This window comes from Spermophilus citellus, assembly GCF_964194105.1.
Source record: "Spermophilus citellus genome assembly, chromosome: 6".
Taxonomy (NCBI): domain Eukaryota; kingdom Metazoa; phylum Chordata; class Mammalia; order Rodentia; family Sciuridae; genus Spermophilus; species Spermophilus citellus.
In genome coordinates this window covers 49,480,632-49,493,601 of record NC_138187.1, presented here as the reverse complement: position 1 = coordinate 49,493,601, position 12,970 = coordinate 49,480,632, and positions in this window count along the sequence as shown.

Below are 12,970 nucleotides of genomic sequence, written 5' to 3'. Positions count from 1 at the left end.
ACTTTCAGGTAATGATCAGTACACGAAGGCGACTTGGTTCCCCAAATTTCGTTCTTCTATGTTGAAGCGTTCATTTCCAGTAACAGTTTGAATTTTTAGGTATCACTCTGTTTTCTCCTATATTGATACATGTACTTGGAACTCTAAATCCAACACGGTTTGTGCTAGCTTCTTGAAACTTGACACAGTAAAGTAGTTTCACGTTCTATCTCTATGTTTTGTTTCCTCTTGATGTAGCCCTAAGCACTGACTGGCGAGAAACACTTTCATGGAAAGGGGTTGCCAAGCTTCCAAAAATTACGAATCTCCAGAAATCTCAGCAAATATTTTTTCACCCAAACTGGATGATACTTTCAGGTAATGATCAGTACACTAAGGCGACTTGGTTCCCCAAATTTCGTTCTTCTACGTTGAAGCGTTCATTTCCAGTAACAGTTTGAATTTTTAGGTTTCACTCTGTTTTCTCCTATATTGATAGAGGTATTTGGAACTCTAAATCCAACACGGTTTGTGCTAGCTTCTTGAAACTTGACACAGTAAAGTAGTTTCACGTTCTATCTCTATGGTTTGTTTCCTCTTGATGTAGCCCTAAGCACTGACTGGAGAGAAACACTTTCATGGAAAGGGGTTGCCAAGCTTCCAAAAATTACGAATCTCCAGAAATCTCAGCAAATACTTTTTCACCCAAACTGGATGATACTTTCAGGTAATGATCAGTACACTAAGGCGACTTGGTTCCCCAAATTTCGTTCTTCTATGTTGAAGCGTTCATTTCCAGTAACATTTTGAATTTTTAGGTATCACTCTGTTTTCTCCTATATTGATACATGTACTTGGAACTCTAAATCCGACACGGTTTGTGCTAGCTTCTTGAAACTTGACACAGTAAAGTAGTTTCACGTTCTATCTCTATGGTTTGTTTCCTCTTGTTGTAGCCCTAAGCACTGACTGGCGAGAAACACTTTCATGGAAAGGGGTTGCCAAGCTTCCAAAAATTACAAATCTCCAGAAATCTCAGCAAATATTTTTTCACCCAAACTGGATGATACTGTCAGGTAATGATCAGTACACTAAGGCGACTTGGTTCCCCAAATTTCGTTCTTCTATGTTGAAGCGTTCATTTCCAGTAACAGTTTGAATTTTTAGGTATCACTCTGTTTTCTCCTATATTGATACATGTACTTGGAACTCTAAATCAAACACGGTTTGTGCTAGCTTCTTGAAACTTGACACAGTAAAGTAGTTTCACGTTCTATCTCTATGGTTTGTTTCCTTTTGATGTAGCCCTAAGCACTGACTGGCGAGAAACACATTCAGGGAAAGGGGTTGCCAATCTTCCAAAAATTACGAATCTCCAGAAATCTCAGCCAATATTTTTTCACCCAAACTGGATGATACTTTCAGGTAATGATCAGTACACGAAGGCGACTTGGTTCCCCAAATTTCGTTCTTCTATGTTGAAGCGTTCATGTCCAGTAACACTTTGAATTTTTAGGTATCACTCTGTTTTCTCCTATATTGATAGATGTATTTGGAACTCTAAATCCAACACGGTTTGTGCTAGCTTCTTGAAACTTGACACAGTGAAGTAGTTTCACGTTCTATCTCTATGGTTTGTTTCCTCTTGTTGTAGCCCTAAGCACTGACTGGCGAGAAACACTTTCATGGAAAGGGGTTGCCAAGCTTCCAAAAATTACGAATCTCCAGAAATCTCAGCAAATATTTTTTCACCCAAACTGGATGATACTTTCAGGTAATGATCAGTACACTAAGGCGACTTGGTTCCCCAAATTTTGTTCTTCTACGTTGAAGCGTTCATTTCCAGTAACAGTTTGAATTTTTAGGTTTCACTCTGTTTTCTCCTATATTGATAGAGGTATTTGGAACTCTAAATCCAACACGGTTTGTGCTAGCTTCTTGAAACTTGACACAGTAAAGTAGTTTCACGTTCTATCTCTATGGTTTGTTTCCTCTTGATGTAGCCCTAAGCACTGACTGGAGAGAAACACTTTCATGCAAAGGGGTTGCCAAGCTTCCAAAAATTACGAATCTCCAGAAATCTCAGCAAATATTTTTTCACCCAAACTGGATGATACTTTCAGGTAATGATCAGTACACTAAGGCGACTTGGTTCCCCAAATTTCGTTCTTCTATGTTGAAGCGTTCATTTCCAGTAACATTTTGAATTTTTAGGTATCACTCTGTTTTCTCCTATATTGATACATGTACTTGGAACTCTAAATCCGACACGGTTTGTGCTAGCTTCTTGAAACTTGACACAGTAAAGTAGTTTCACGTTCTATCTCTATGGTTTGTTTCCTCTTGTTGTAGCCCTAAGCACTGACTGGCGAGAAACACTTTCATGGAAAGGGGTTGCCAAGCTTCCAAAAATTACGAATCTCAAGAAATCTCAGCAAATATTTTTTCACCCAAACTGGATGATACTGTCAGGTAATGATCAGTACACTAAGGCGACTTGGTTCCCCAAATTTCGTTCTTCTATGTTGAAGCGTTCATTTCCAGTAACAGTTTGAATTTTTAGGTATCACTGTTTTCTCCTATATTGATACATGTACTTGGAACTCTAAATCCAACACGGTTTGTGCTAGCTTCTTGAAACTTGACACAGTAAAGTAGTTTCACGTTCTATCTCTATGGTTTGTTTCCTCTTGATGTAGCCCTAAGCACTGACTGGAGAGAAACACTTTCATGCAAAGGGGTTGCCAAGCTTCCAAAAATTACGAATCTCCAGAAATCTCAGCAAATATTTTTTCACCCAAACTGGATGATACTTTCAGGTAATGATCACTACACTAAGGCGACTTGGTTCCCCAAATTTCGTTCTTCTATGTTGAAGCGTTCATTTCCAGTAACATTTTGAATTTTTAGGTATCACTCTGTTTTCTCCTATATTGATACATGTACTTGGAACTCTAAATCCGACACGGTTTGTGCTAGCTTCTTGAAACTTGACACAGTAAAGTAGTTTCACGTTCTATCTCTATGGTTTGTTTCCTCTTGTTGTAGCCCTAAGCACTGACTGGCGAGAAACACTTTCATGGAAAGGGGTTGCCAAGCTTCCAAAAATTACGAATCTCCAGAAATCTCAGCAAATATTTTTTCACCCAAACTGGATGATACTGTCAGGTAATGATCAGTACACTAAGGCGACTTGGTTCCCCAAATTTCGTTCTTCTATGTTGAAGCGTTCATTTCCAGTAACAGTTTGAATTTTTAGGTATCACTCTGTTTTCTCCTATATTGATACATGTACTTGGAACTCTAAATCCAACACGGTTTGTGCTAGCTTCTTGAAACTTGACACAGTAAAGTAGTTTCACGTTCTATCTCTATGTTTTGTTTCCTCTTGATGTAGCCCTAAGCACTGACTGGCGAGAAACACTTTCATGGAAAGGGGTTGCCAAGCTTCCAAAAATTACGAATCTCCAGAAATCTCAGCAAATATTTTTTCACCCAAACTGGATGATACTTTCAGGTAATGATCAGTACACTAAGGCGACTTGGTTCCCCAAATTTCGTTCTTCTACGTTGAAGCGTTCATTTCCAGTAACAGTTTGAATTTTTAGGTATCACTCTGTTTTCTCCTATATTGATACATGTACTTGGAACTCTAAATCCAACACGGTTTGTGCTAGCTTCTTGAAACTTGACACAGTAAAGTAGTTTCACGTTCTATCTCTATGGTTTGTTTCCTCTTGACGTAGCCCTAAGCACTGACTGGAGAGAAACACTTTCATGGAAAGGGGTTGCCAAGCTTCCAAAAATTACGAATCTCCAGAAATCTCAGCAAATATTTTTTCACCCAAACTGGATGATACTTTCAGGTAATGATCAGTACACTAAGGCGACTTGGTTCCCCAAATTTCGTTCTTCTATGTTGAAGCGTTCATTTCCAGTAACATTTTGAATTTTTAGGTATCACTCTGTTTTCTCCTATATTGATACATGTACTTGGAACTCTAAATCCGACACGGTTTGTGCTAGCTTCTTGAAACTTGACACAGTAAAGTAGTTTCAAGTTCTATCTCTATGTTTTGTTTCCTCTTGATGTAGCCCTAAGCACTGACTGGCGAGAAACACTTTCATGGAAAGGGGTTGCCAACCTTCCAAAAATTACGAATCTCCAGAAATCTCAGCAAATATTTTTTCACCCAAACTGGATGATACTTTCAGGTAATGATCAGTACACTAAGGCGACTTGGTTCCCCAAATTTCGTTCTTCTATGTTGAAGCGTTCATTTCCAGTAAAACTTTGAATTTTTAGGTATCACTCTGTTTTCTCCTATATTGATAGATGTATTTTTAACTCTAAATCCAACACGGTTTGTGCTAGCTTCTTGAAACTTGACACACTGAAGTAGTTTCACGTTCTATCTCTATGTTTTGTTTCCTCTTGATGTAGCCCTAAGCACTGACTGGCGAGAAACACTTTCATGGAAAGGGGTTGCCAAGCTTCCAAGAATTACGAATCTCCAGAAATCTCAGCAAATACTTTTTCACCCAAACTGGATGATACTTTCAGGTAATGATCAGTACACTACGGCGACTTGGTTCCCCAAATTTCGTTCTTCTATGTTGAAGCGTTCATTTCCAGTAACAGTTTGAATTTTTAGTTATCACTCTGTTTTCTCCTATTTTGATACATGTACTTGGAACTCTAAATCCAACACGCTTTGTGCTAGCTTCTTGAAACTTGACACAGTAAAGTAGTTTCACGTTCTATCTCTATGTTTTGTTTCCTCTTGATGTAGCCCTAAGCACTGACTGGCGAGAAACACTTTCATGGAAAGGGGTTGCCAAGCTTCCAAAAATTACGAATCTCCAGAAATCTCAGCAAATATTTTTTCACCCAAACTGGATGATACTTTCAGGTAATGATCAGTACACTAAGGCGACTTGGTTCCCCAAATTTCGTTCTTCTACGTTGAAGCGTTCATTTCCAGTAACAGTTTGAATTTTTAGGTTTCACTCTGTTTTCTCCTATATTGATAGATGTATTTGGAACTCTAAATCCAACACGGTTTGTGCTAGCTTCTTGAAACTTGACACAGTAAAGTAGTTTCACGTTCTATCTCTATGGTTTGTTTCCTCTTGATGTAGCCCTAAGCACTGACTGGAGAGAAACACTTTCATGCAAAGGGGTTGCCAAGCTTCCAAAAATTACGAATCTCCAGAAATCTCAGCAAATATTTTTTCACCCAAACTGGATGATACTTTCAGGTAATGATCAGTACACGAAGGCGACTTGGTTCCCCAAATTTCGTTCTTCTATGTTGAAGCGTTCATTTCCAGTAACAGTTTGAATTTTTAGGTTTCACTCTGTTTTCTCCTATATTGATAGATGTATCTGGAACTCTAAATCCAACACGGTTTGTGCTAGCTTCTTGAAACTTGACACAGTAAAGTAGTTTCACGTTCTATCTCTATGTTTTGTTTCCTCTTGATGTAGCCCTAAGCAGTGACTGGCGAGAAACACTTTCATGGAAAGGGGTTGCCAAGCTTCCAAGAATTACGAATCTCCAGAAATCTCAGCAAATACTTTTTCACCCAAACTGGATGATACTGTCAGGTAATGATCAGTACACGAAGGCGACTTGGTTCGCCAAATTTCGTTTTTCTATGCTGAAGCGTTCATTTCCAGTAACAGTTTGAATTTTTAGGTTTCACTCTGTTTTCTCCTATATTGATAGATGTATTTGGAACTCTAAATCCAACACGGTTTGTGCTAGCTTCTTGAAACTTGACACAGTAAAGTAGTTTCACGTTCTATCTCTATGTTTTGTTTCCTCTTGATGTAGCCCTAAGCAGTGACTGGCGAGAAACACTTTCATGGAAAGGGGTTGCCAAGCTTCCAAGAATTACGAATCTCCAGAAATCGCAGCCAATATTTTTTCACCCAAACTGGATGATACTGTCAGGTAATGACCAGTACACTAAGGCGACTTGGTTCCCCAAATTTCGTTCTTCTATGTTGAAGCTTTCATTTCCAATAACACTTTGAATTTTTAGGTATCACTCTGTTTTCTCCTATATTGATACATGTACTTGGAACTCTAAATCCAACATGGTTTGGGCTAGCTTCTTGAAACTTGACACAGTAAAGTAGTTTCACGTTCTATCTCTATGTTTTGTTTCCTCTTGATGTAGCCCTAAGCACTGACTGGCGAGAAACACTTTCATGGAAAGGGGTTGCCAAGCTTCCAAAAATTACGAATCTCCAGAAATCTCAGCAAATATTTTTTCACCCAAACTGGATGATACTTTCAGGTAATGATCAGTACACTAAGGCGACTTGGTTCCCCAAATTTTGTTCTTGTATGTTGAAGCGTTCATTTCCAGTAACAGTTTGAATTTTTAGGTTTCACTCTGTTTTCTCCTATATTGATAGATGTATCTGGAACTCTAAATCCAACACGGTTTGTGCTAGCTTCTTGCAACTTGACACAGTAAAGTAGTTTCACGTTCTATCTCTATGTTTTGTTTCCTCTTGATGTAGCCCTAAGCACTGACTGGCGAGAAACACTTTCATGGAAAGGGGTTGCCAAGCTTCCAAAAATTACGAATCTCCAGAAATCTCAGCAAATACTTTTTCACCCAAACTGGATGATACTTTCAGGTAATGATCAGTACACTAAGGCGACTTGGTTCCCCAAATTTCGTTCTTCTATGTTGAAGCGTTCATTTCCAGTAACAGTTTGAATTTTTAGGTATCACTCTGTTTTCTCCTATATTGATACATGTACTTGGAACTCTAAATCCAACACGGTTTGTGCTAGCTTCTTGAAACTTGACACAGTAAAGTAGTTTCACGTTCTATCTCTATGTTTTGTTTCCTCTTGATGTAGCCCTAAGCACTGACTGGCGAGAAACACTTTCATGGAAAGGGGTTGCCAAGCTTCCAAAAATTACGAATCTCCAGAAATCTCAGCAAATACTTTTTCACCCAAACTGGATGATACTTTCAGGTAATGATCAGTACACTAAGGCGACTTGGTTCCCCAAATTTCGTTCTTCTATGTTGAAGCGTTCATTTCCAGTAACAGTTTGAATTTTTAGGTATCACTCTGTTTTCTCCTATATTGATACATGTACTTGGAACTCTAAATCCAACACGGTTTGTGCTAGCTTCTTGAAACTTGACACAGTAAAGTAGTTTCACGTTCTATCTCTAAGTTTTGTTTCCTCTTGTTGTAGCCCTAAGCACTGACTGGCGAGAAACACTTTCATGGAAAGGGGTTGCCCAGCTTCCAAAAATTACGAATCTCCAGAAATCGCAGCCAATATTTTTTCACCCAAACTGGATGATACTGTCAGGTAATGACCAGTACACTAAGGCGACTTGGTTCCCCAAATTTCATTCTTCTATTTTGAAGCGTTCATTTCCAGTAACACTTTGAAATTTTAGGTATCACTCTGTTTTCTCCTATATTGATACATGTACTTGGAACACTAATTCCAACACGGTTTGTGCTAGCTTCTTGAAACTTGACACAGTAAAGTAGTTTCACGTTCTATCTCTATGTTTTGTTTCCTCTTGATGTAGCCCTAAGCACTGACTGGCGAGAAACACTTTCATGGAAAGGGGTTGCCAAGCTTCCAAGAATTACGAATCTCCAGATATCTCAGCAAATACTTTTTCACCCAAACTGGATGATACTGTCAGGTAATGATGAGTACACGAAGGCGACTTGGTTCCCCAAATTTCGTTTTTCTATGCTGAAGCGTTCATTTGCAGTAACAGTTTGAAATTTTAGGTATCACTCTGTTTTCTCCTATATTGATACATGTACTTGGAACTCTAAATCCAACACGGTTTGTGCTAGCTTCTTGAAACTTGACACAGTAAAGTAGTTTCACGTTCTATCTCTATGGTGTGTTTCCTCTTGATGTAGCCCTAAGCACTGACTGGCGAGAAACACTTTCATGGAAAGGGGTTGCCCAGCTTCCAAAAATTACGAATCTCCAGAAATCGCAGCCAATATTTTTTCACCCAAACTGGATGATACTGTCAGGTAATGACCAGTACACTAAGGCGACTTGGTTCCCCAAATTTCGTTCTTCTATGTTGAAGCGTTCATTTCCAGTAACACTTTGAATTTTTAGGTATCACTCTGTTTTCTCCTATATTGATACATGTACTTGGAACTCTAAATCCAACATGGTTTGGGCTAGCTTCTTGAAACTTGACACAGTAAAGTAGTTTCATGTTCTATCTCTATGTTTTGTTTCCTCTTGATGTAGCCCTAAGCACTGACTGGCGAGAAACACTTTCATGGAAAGGGGTTGCCAAGCTTCCAAAAATTACGAATCTCCAGAAATCTCAGCAAACATTTTTTCACCCAAACTGGATGATACTTTCAGGTAATGATCAGTACACGAAGGCGACTTGGTTCCCCAAATTTCGTTCTTCTATGTTGAAGCGTTCATTTACAGTAACAGTTTGAATTTTTAGGTTTCACTCTGTTTTCTCCTATATTGATAGATGTATCTGGAACTCTAAATCCAACACGGTTTGTGCTAGCTTCTTGCAACTTGACACAGTAAAGTAGTTTCACGTTCTATCTCTATGTTTTGTTTCCTCTTGATGTAGCCCTAAGCACTGACTGGCGAGAAACACTTTCATGGAAAGGGGTTGCCAAGCTTCCAAAAATTACGAATCTCCAGAAATCTCAGCAAATACTTTTTCACCCAAACTGGATGATACTTTCAGGTAATGATCAGTACACTAAGGCGACTTGGTTCCCCAAATTTCGTTCTTCTACGTTGAAGCGTTCATTTCCACTAACAGTTTGAATTTTTAGGTTTCACTCTGTTTTCTCCTATATTGATAGATGTATTTGGAACTCTAAATCCAACACGGTTTGTGCTAGCTTCTTGAAACTTGACACAGTAAAGTAGTTTCACGTTCTGTCTCTATGGTTTGTTTCCTCTTGATGTAGCCCTAAGCACTGACTGGAGAGAAACACTTTCATGCAAAGGGGTTGCCAAGCTTCCAAAAATTACGAATCTCCAGAAATCTCAGCAAATATTTTTTCACCCAAACTGGATGATACTTTCAGGTAATGATCAGTACACGAAGGCGACTTGGTTCCCCAAATTTCGTTCTTCTATGTTGAAGCGTTCATTTCCAGTAACAGTTTGAATTTTTAGGTTTCACTCTGTTTTCTCCTATATTGATAGATGTATCTGGAACTCTAAATCCAACACGGTTTGTGCTAGCTTCTTGAAACTTGACACAGTAAAGTAGTTTCACCTTCTATCTCTATGTTTTGTTTCCTCTTGATGTAGCCCTAAGCAGTGACAGGCGAGAAACACTTTCATGGAAAGGGGTTGCCAAGCTTCCAAGAATTACGAATCTCCAGAAATCTCAGCAAATACTTTTTCACCCAAACTGGATGATACTGTCAGGTAATGATCAGTACACGAAGGCGACTTGGTTCGCCAAATTTCGTTTTTCTATGCTGAAGCGTTCATTTCCAGTAACAGTTTGAATTTTTAGGTTTCACTCTGTTTTCTCCTATATTGATAGATGTATTTGGAACTCTAAATCCAACACGGTTTGTGCTAGCTTCTTGAAACTTGACACAGTAAAGTAGTTTCACGTTCTATCTCTATGTTTTGTTTCCTCTTGATGTAGCCCTAAGCAGTGACTGGGAGAAACACTTTCATGGAAAGGGGTTGCCAAGCTTCCAAGAATTACGAATCTCCAGAAATCTCAGCAAATACTTTTTCACCCAAACTGGATGATACTGTCAGGTAATGATCAGTACACGAAGGCGACTTGGTTCCCCAAATTTCGTTTTTCTATGCTGAAGCGTTCATTTGCAGTAACAGTTTGAATTTTTAGGTATCACTCTGTTTTCTCCTATATTGATACATGTACTTGGAACTCTAAATCCAACACGGTTTGTGCTAGCTTCTTGAAACTTGACACAGTAAAGTAGTTTCACGTTCTATCTCTATGGTTTGTTTCCTCTTGATGTAGCCCTAAGCACTGACTGGCGAGAAACACTTTCATGGAAAGGGGTTGCCCAGCTTCCAAAAATTACGAATCTCCAGAAATCGCAGCCAATATTTTTTCACCCAAACTGGATGATACTGTCAGGTAATGACCAGTACACTAAGGCGACTTGGTTCCCCAAATTTCGTTCTTCTATGTTGAAGCGTTCATTTCCAGTAACACTTGAATTTTTAGGTATCACTCTGTTTTCTCCTATATTGATACATGTACTTGGAACTCTAAATCCAACACGGTTTGTGCTAGCTTCTTGAAACTTGACACAGTAAAGTAGTTTCACGTTCTATCTCTATGTTTTGTTTCCTCTTGATGTAGCCCTAAGCAGTGACTGGCGAGAAACACTTTCATGGAACGGGGTTTCCAAGCTTCCAAAAATTATGAATCTCCAGAAATCTCAGCAAATATTTTTTCACCCAAACTGGATGATACTTTCAGGTAATGATCAGTACACTAAGGCGACTTGGTTCCCCAAATTTCGTTCTATGTTGAAGCGTTCATTTCCAGTAACATTTTGAATTTTTAGGTATCACTCTGTTTTCTCTTATATTGATACATGTACTTGGAACTCTAAATCCGACACGGTTTGTGCTAGCTTCTTGAAACTTGACACAGTAAAGTAGTTTCACGTTCTATCTCTAAGTTTTGTTTCCTCTTGTTGTAGCCCTAAGCACTGACTGGCGAGAAACACTTTCATGGAAAGGGGTTGCCAAGCTTCCAAAAATTACGAATCTCCAGAAATCTCAGCAAATATTTTTTCACCCAAACTGGATGATACTTTCAGGTAATGATCAGTACACTAAGGCGACTTGGTTCCCCAAATTTCGTTCTTCTACGTTGAAGCGTTCATTTCCAGTAACAGTTTGAATTTTTAGGTTTCACTCTGTTTTCTCCTATATTGATAGATGTATTTGGAACTCTAAATCCAACACGGTTTGTGCTGGCTTCTTGAAACTTGACACAGTAAAGTAGTTTCACGTTCTATCTCTATGGTTTGTTTCCTCTTGATGTAGCCGTAAGCACTGACTGGAGAGAAACACTTTCATGCAAAGGGGTTGCCAAGCTTCCAAAAATTACGAATCTCCAGAAATCTCAGCAAATATTTTTTCACCCAAACTGGATGATACTTTCAGGTAATGATCAGTACACGAAGGCGACTTGGTTCCCCAAATTTCGTTCTTCTATGTTGAAGCGTTCATTTCCAGTAACAGTTTGAATTTTTAGGTTTCACTCTGTTTTCTCCTATATTGATAGATGTATCTGGAACTCTAAATCCAACACGGTTTGTGCTAGCTTCTTGAAACTTGACACAGTAAAGTAGTTTCACGTTCTATCTCTATGTTTTGTTTCCTCTTGATGTAGCCCTAAGCAGTGACTGGCGAGAAACACTTTCATGGAAAGGGGTTGCCAAGCTTCCAAGAATTACGAATCTCCAGAAATCTCAGCAAATACTTTTTCACCCAAACTGGATGATACTGTCAGGTAATGATCAGTACACGAAGGCGACTTGGTTCGCCAAATTTCGTTTTTCTATGCTGAAGCGTTCATTTCCAGTAACAGTTTGAATTTTTAGGTTTCACTCTGTTTTCTCCTATATTGATAGATGTATTTGGAACTCTAAATCCAACACGGTTTGTGCTAGCTTCTTGAAACTTGACACAGTAAAGTAGTTTCACGTTCTATCTCTATGTTTTGTTTCCTCTTGATGTAGCCCTAAGCAGTGACTGGCGAGAAACACTTTCATGGAAAGGGGTTGCCAAGCTTCCAAGAATTACGAATCTCCAGAAATCTCAGCAAATACTTTTTCACCCAAACTGGATGATACTGTCAGGTAATGATCAGTACACGAAGGCGACTTGGTTCCCCAAATTTCGTTTTTCTATGCTGAAGCGTTCATTTGCAGTAACAGTTTGAATTTTTAGGTATCACTCTGTTTTCTCCTATATTGATACATGTACTTGGAACTCTAAATCCAACACGGTTTGTGCTAGCTTCTTGAAACTTGACACAGTAAAGTAGTTTCACGTTCTATCTCTATGGTTTGTTTCCTCTTGATGTAGCCCTAAGCACTGACTGGCGAGAAACACTTTCATCGAAAGGGGTTGCCCAGCTTCCAAAAATTACGAATCTCCAGAAATCGCAGCCAATATTTTTTCACCCAAACTGGATGATACTGTCAGGTAATGACCAGTACACTAAGGCGACTTGGTTCCCCAAATTTCGTTCTTCTATGTTGAAGCGTTCATTTCCAGTAACACTTGAATTTTTAGGTATCACTCTGTTTTCTCCTATATTGATACATGTACTTGGAACTCTAAATCCAACACGGTTTGTGCTAGCTTCTTGAAACTTGACACAGTAAAGTAGTTTCACGTTCTATCTCTATGTTTTGTTTCCTCTTGATGTAGCCCTAAGCAGTGACTGGCGAGAAACACTTTCATGGAACGGGGTTTCCAAGCTTCCAAAAATTATGAATCTCCAGAAATCTCAGCAAATATTTTTTCACCCAAACTGGATGATACTTTCAGGTAATGATCAGTACACTAAGGCGACTTGGTTCCCCAAATTTCGTTCTATGTTGAAGCGTTCATTTCCAGTAACATTTTGAATTTTTAGGTATCACTCTGTTTTCTCTTATATTGATACATGTACTTGGAACACTAAATCCGACACGGTTTGTGCTAGCTTCTTGAAACTTGACACAGTAAAGTAGTTTCACGTTCTATCACTAAGTTTTGTTTCCTCTCGTTGTAGCCCTAAGCACTGACTGGCGAGAAACACTTTCATGGAAAGGGGTTGCCAAGCTTCCAAAAATTACGAATCTCCAGAAATCTCAGCAAATATTTTTTCACCCAAACTGGATGATACTTTCAGGTAATGATCAGTACACTAAGGCGACTTGGTTCACCAAATTTCGTTCTTCTACGTTGAAGC